We start from the raw sequence: 7,711 nt of genomic DNA, 5'->3' as shown, positions 1-7,711 counted from the left end.
CACAACACTACAAAATAAACCGCAACACAACAAAATAAGTCACAACACTACAAAATAAACCGCAACACAACACAATAAACCACAACACTACAAAATAAACCGCAACACAACACAATAAACCACAACACTACAAAATAAACCGCAACACAACACAATTAGCCACAACACTACAAAATAAACCGCAACACAACACAATTAGCCACAACACTACAAAATAAACCGCAACACAACAAAATAAACCACAACACTACAAAATAAACCGCAACACAACACAATAAACCACAACACTACAAAATAAACCGCAACACAACACAATTAGCCACAACACTACAAAATAAACCGCAACACAACAAAATAAACCACAACACTACAAAATAAACCGCAACACAACACAATAAACCACAACACTACAAAATAAACCGCAACACAACACAATTAGGCACAACACTACAAAATAAACCGCAACACAACACAATAAACCACAACACTACAAAATAAACCGCAACACAACACAATTAGGCACAACACTACAAAATAAACCGCAACATAACACAATAAACCACAACACTACAACATAAACCGCAACACAACACAATAAACCACAACACTACAAAATAAACCGCAACACAACACAATAAACCACAACACTACAAAATAAACCGCAACACAACACAATTAGGCACAACACTACAAAATAAACCGCAACACAACACAATAAACCACAACACTACAAAATAAACCGCAACACAACACAATAAACCACAACACTACAAAATAAACCGCAACACAACACAATAAACCACAACACTACAAAATAAACCGCAACACAACACAATTAGGCACAACACTACAAAATAAACCGCAACACAACACAATAAACCACAACACTACAAAATAAACCGCAACACAACACAATTAGGCACAACACTACAAAATAAACCGCAACACAACACAATAAACCACAACACTACAATATAAACCGCAACACAACACAATAAACCACAACACTACAAAATAAACCGCAACACAACACAATAAACCACAACACTACAAAATAAACCGCAACACAACACAATTAGGCACAACACTACAAAATAAACCGCAACACAACACAATAAACCACAACACTACAATATAAACCGCAACACAACACAATAAACCACAACACTACAAAATAAACCGCAACACAACACAATAAACCACAACACTACAAAATAAACCGCAACACAACACAATAAACCACAACACTACAAAATAAACCGCAACACAACACAATAAACCACAACACTACAAAATAAACCGCAACACAACACAATAAACCACAACACTACAAAATGAACCGCAACACAACACAATAAACCACAACACTACAAAATAAACCGCAACACAACAAAATAAACCACAACACTACAAAATAAACCGCAACACAACACAATAAACCACAACACTACAATATAAACCGCAACACAACACAATAAACCACAACACTACAAAATAAACCGCAACACAACACAATAAACCACAACACTACAAAATAAACCGCAACACAACACAATAAACCACAACACTACAAAATGAACCGCAACACAACACAATAAACCACAACACTACAAAATAAACCGCAACACAACAAAATAAACCACAACACTACAAAATAAACCGCAACACAACACAATAAACCACAACACTACAATATAAACCGCAACACAACACAATAAACCACAACACTACAAAATAAACCGCAACACAACACAATAAACCACAACACTACAAAATAAACCGCAACACAACAAAATAAACCACAACACTACAAAATAAACCGCAACACAACACAATAAACCACAACACTACAAAATAAACCGCAACACAACACAATAAACCACAACACTACAAAATAAACCGCAACACAACACAATAAACCACAACACTACAAAATAAACCGCAACACAACAAAATAAACCACAACACTACAAAATAAACCGCAACACAACACAATAAACCACAACACTACAAAATAAACCGCAACACAACACAATAAACCACAACACTACAAAATAAACCGCAACACAACACAATAAACCACAACACTACAAAATAAACCGCAACACAACACAATAAACCACAACACTACAAAATAAACCGCAACACAACACAATAAACCACAACACTACAAAATAAACCGCAACACAACAAAATAAGCCACAACACTACAAAATAAACCGCAACACAACACAATAAACCACAACACTACAAAATAAACCGCAACACAACACAATAAACCACAACACTACAAAATAAACCGCAACACAACACAATTAGCCACAACACTACAAAATAAACCGCAACACAACAAAATAAACCACAACACTACAAAATAAACCGCAACACAACACAATTAGCCACAACACTACAAAATAAACCGCAACACAACACAATAAACCACAACACTACAAAATAAACCACAACACAACACAATAAACCACAACACTACAAAATAAACCACAACACAACACAATAAACCACAACACTACAAAATAAACCGCAACACAACACAATTAGGCACAACACTACAAAATAAACCGCAACACAACACAATTAGGCACAACACTACAAAATAAACCGCAACACAACACAATAAACCACAACACTACAAAATAAACCGCAACACAACACAATTAGGCACAACACTACAAAATAAACCGCAACACAACACAATAAACCACAACACTACAAAATAAACCGCAACACAACACAATAAACCACAACACTACAAAATAAACCGCAACACAACACAATTAGGCACAACACTACAAAATAAACCGCAACACAACACAATAAACCACAACACTACAAAATAAACCGCAACACAACACAATAAACCACAACACTACAAAATAAACCGCAACACAACACAATAAACCACAACACTACAAAATAAACCGCAACACAACACAATAAGCCACAACACTACAAAATAAACCGCAACACAACACAATAAACCACAACACTACAAAATAAACCGCAACACAACACAATAAACCACAACACTACAAAATAAACCGCAACACAACACAATTAGCCACAACACTACAAAATAAACCGCAACACAACAAAATAAACCACAACACTACAAAATAAACCGCAACACAACACAATAAACCACAACACTACAAAATAAACCGCAACACAACACAATTAGGCACAACACTACAAAATAAACCGCAACACAACACAATAAACCACAACACTACAAAATAAACCGCAACACAACACAATTAGGCACAACACTACAAAATAAACCGCAACACAACACAATAAACCACAACACTACAAAATAAACCGCAACACAACACAATTAGGCACAACACTACAAAATAAACCGCAACACAACACAATAAACCACAACACTACAAAATAAACCGCAACACAACACAATTAGGCACAACACTACAAAATAAACCGCAACACAACACAATAAACCACAACACTACAAAATAAACCGCAACACAACACAATAAACCACAACACTACAAAATAAACCGCAACACAACACAATAAACCACAACACTACAAAATAAACCGCAACACAACACAATAAACCACAACACTACAAAATAAACCGCAACACAACACAATTAGGCACAACACTACAAAATAAACCGCAACACAACACAATAAACCACAACACTACAAAATAAACCGCAACACAACACAATAAACCACAACACTACAAAATAAACCGCAACACAACACAATAAACCACAACACTACAAAATAAACCGCAACACAACACAATAAACCACAACACTACAAAATAAGCCACAACGGAAGTTGTCTTTTTTTTATTTTGTTTTGTTTTTAAGATTTTACCACCGGACGTTAGCTACACCAAGTTTCAGTCCAAACAGATGGGAAGTTGGAGATTTTAGGAAGCAGCCGGAGAAGTAAGTAAAATACTGTTTGTTAATAACGTTTATTAATTTCGGCATGCGCTTTTATGAATGCTTTTAACTTTTTATGTGTAGATTAAGAGTCATTGCATGTTCGATGTATGCACACGGACGAGGTACAGTCCGTTGCGACAAAGCAAAGCTGCAAGACAGTGCTGGGGGCTCGCATCAGTCTGCATAAATACATATTTCTCTCTCTCTCTCTCTTTGGTGTGTTTTTGTTTTAAATATTTTTTTCACGTTAACGTGCTTTATAAATAGACAAACACCGGGTCGTCCTCTTCATCAGGTCCACCAGATAGTACCGGGTCGTCCTCTTCATCAGGACCACCTTCTAGTACCGGGTCGTCCTCTTCATCAGGTCCACCAGATAGTACCGGGTCGTACTCTCCATCAGGTCCACCTTCCAGTACCGGGTCGGACCTTTTTAATCCTGGTGTGATAGATGAAGCAGGTGGTGGAAACCTTCCTCAGAGGTTTTCTCCATATTGACATGACAGCATCACACAGTTGCTGCAGGTTTGTCGGCTGCATCCATGATGAGAATCTCCCTTTCCACCACATCCCAAAGCTGCTCTACTGGACTGAGATCTGGTGGCTGTGGAGACCGTTGGAGTCCAGTGAACTCATCGTCATGTTCTAGAAAGCAGGTGGAGATGATCTGAGCTTAGACCTGACCCACTGCAGCAACACCAGATCATAGACTGCCCCCACAGGCTTGTACAGCAGCACTAGACATGATGCTGCTTCCCTTCATCCTCCTCTCTTCTTACCCTGATGCTCCATCACTCTGGACCACGGTAGATCTGGACTCATCAGACCACATGACCTTCTTCCATGGCTCCAGAGTCCAGTCTTTATGCTCCCTAGCAACCTGAAGCCTTTTTCTCCAGTTATCCTCACTGATTAGTGGTTTTCTTCTGACTACACAGCTGTTCAGTCCCTTGAGTTTCTTCACATTGTTCATGTGGAAAAGTTCTAACTTTCACTACTAAACATGGTCCTGAGTTCTACTGCTGTTTTTCTTCCATCTGGTTCCACCAAACCTTTTACTGATCACTGATCACCATCATTCAGGATGTTTTTCTGACCACATTTCTTCCTGGAAGATGATGGTTTCCTACCATCCTTCCAGTTATAATAGTGCGTTGGACAGTTCTGAACCCAGTTCTAATAGTTTCTGCTTTTCCTTCTCTGCTTGATGCCAACGATCTGACCCTTCTGAAACAGAAATACAGGAAAAAATAAATGAAAATAGAATAAACCTGAGTATACCCTGCCTCTCATATGCTAATTGCTGGAATATAGAGTCCAGCCACCCGTGATCCTGAAATGGACTAAACATAATAGAAAATTAATGAGTTGACATACAAAATATGTCAGACAGATACAATAGATGTGCTGTATTGATAGAATTTCCAGTAATCAAACATAGCAACAAACATCTCAATGCATCTCAATACAAATATCAGCATGCCTTGTTGATATCTCCACATGGATGAAGGATCGCCACTTTAACCTAAATCTGTCCAAGACCGAGCTTATTGTCTTTCCAGCCAGTCCTTCCTTACAGCCACAGATAAGCGTGCAGCTTGACTCCATCACGCTTGTGTCTACGTCTTCTACCAGGAATCTTGGTGTCATGGTAGACAACCAGCTGACCTTTAAGGACCATGTTGCCTCGGTTACTCGATCTTACCGATTTTCTCTCTACAACATCAGGAGGATCAGACCCTACCTGACTGAACACACGACCCAGCTCCTGGTCCAGGCTCTGGTCATTTCACGCATTGACTACTGCAACTCCTTACTGGCTGGCCTGCCTGCATGCTCAGTTAAACCTCTGCAGATGATCCAGAACCAGCAGCACGTCTGGTCTTCAACCAGCCCAAAAGAGCTCATGTCACTCCGCTGCTAATCGCTCTCCACTGGCTTCCAGTTGCAGCGCATCAGATTCAAAGCTCTGCTTCTGGCTTACAAAACAAGAACCCAAACGGCTCCGGTCTACCTCCACTCCTTAATCCAGAGCTACACTCCCTCTACCTCCACTCCTTAATCCAGAGCTACACTCCCTCTACCTCCACTCCTTAATCCAGAGCTACACTCCCTCTACCTCCGCTCCTTAATCCAGAGCTACACTCCCTCTACCTCCACTCCTTCATCCAGAGCTACACTCCCTCTACCTCCACTCCTTAATCCAGAGCTACACTCCCTCTACCTCCGCTCCTTAATCCAGAGCTACACTCCCTCTACCTCCACTCCTTAATCCAGAGCTACACTCCCTCTACCTCCACTCCTTAATCCAGAGCTACACTCCCTCTACCTCCGCTCCTTAATCCAGAGCTACACTCCCTCTACCTCCACTCCTTCATCCAGAGCTACACTCCCTCTACCTCCACTCCTTAATCCAGAGCTACACTCCCTCTACCTCCGCTCCTTAATCCAGAGCTACACACCCTCTACCTCCACTCCTTAATCCAGAGCTACACTCCCTCTACCTCCACTCCTTAATCCAGAGCTACACTCCCTCTACCTCCGCTCCTTAATCCAGAGCTACACTCCCTCTACCTCCACTCCCTAATCCAGAGCTACACTCCCTCTACCTCCACTCCTTAATCCAGAGCTACACTCCCTCTACCTCCACTCCTTAATCCAGAGCTACACTCCCTCTACCTCCACTCCTTAATCCAGAGCTACACTCCCTCTACCTCCACTCCTTAATCCAGAGCTACACTCCCTCTACCTCCGCTCCTTAATCCAGAGCTACACTCCCTCTACCTCCACTCCTTAATCCAGAGCTACACTCCCTCTACCTCCACTCCTTAATCCAGAGCTACACTCCCTCTACCTCCACTCCTTAATCCAGAGCTACACTCCCTCTACCTCCACTCCTTAATCCAGAGCTACACTCCCTCTACCTCCACTCCTTAATCCAGAGCTACACTCCCTCTCCACAGTTACTCTGCCAGTGAAAGACGCCTAGTCCTCCCACCACAAGGTGGCGCCACATCAGTAGCTAGACTCTTCTCCTCTGTTGTTCCCCGGTGGTGGAACCATCTACCAAACTCCGTCCGATCCGCAGAGTCCTTATCCACTTTTAAAAGCAGCTAAAGACTCAGTTGTTTAAGGAGCATTTCCACACTTAGCTTAACTCTTCTACTCAGAATGAGGTAGAAAGATTTGTCCAGATCTTTGGTTCAAACAAGTACTGAAGAAGCTGCGTGCACTTACGCTTAAGATGATGTTGTGTAAAGAAATTGTGATCTTGTAATTAAACAAAGGACTATTGTAGGGAGGGGAAGAGGGGAAAAAAGCACTGCCTCTAGCACTACATGACCCAATTGGACTCACAGCAGTCTGACTATCACTTCATGATGACGTCCCTCCTGGTTGGTTTCTGCTTGTCTTGGTCTTACTCTCAGATGTACGTCGCTTTGAGGAAAACATCTGCTAAATGACTGTAGAATAGAATAGAAAAGAACAGAATAGAGTAGAAAACATAGAAGTTAAACATAAAATCATATATACAACATAAGTTAGAAGAGGATTTCTTATTGGGGTAAAAGTTTAAATGTTTTGCAAAGATGAAATATATATATATCTATATATATATATATATGTATATACACATTTTTGCACCAACGTCTCTGCTCTAGAGGATCTGTGGTCGCCTCCGGGTTTGTCCAGCAGCTGCTTCCTCCCTCTACTCTCATGTTGTTTTAGAAATCATGACGGCTGTTGATGATCAGCTGATTGTAGTA

The sequence above is a fragment of the Melanotaenia boesemani genome, chromosome 9, assembly GCF_017639745.1.
Source record: "Melanotaenia boesemani isolate fMelBoe1 chromosome 9, fMelBoe1.pri, whole genome shotgun sequence".
NCBI lineage: Eukaryota > Metazoa > Chordata > Actinopteri > Atheriniformes > Melanotaeniidae > Melanotaenia > Melanotaenia boesemani.
The sequence above is the reverse complement of the archived record's forward strand: the minus strand, read 5'-3'. Positions refer to the sequence as shown.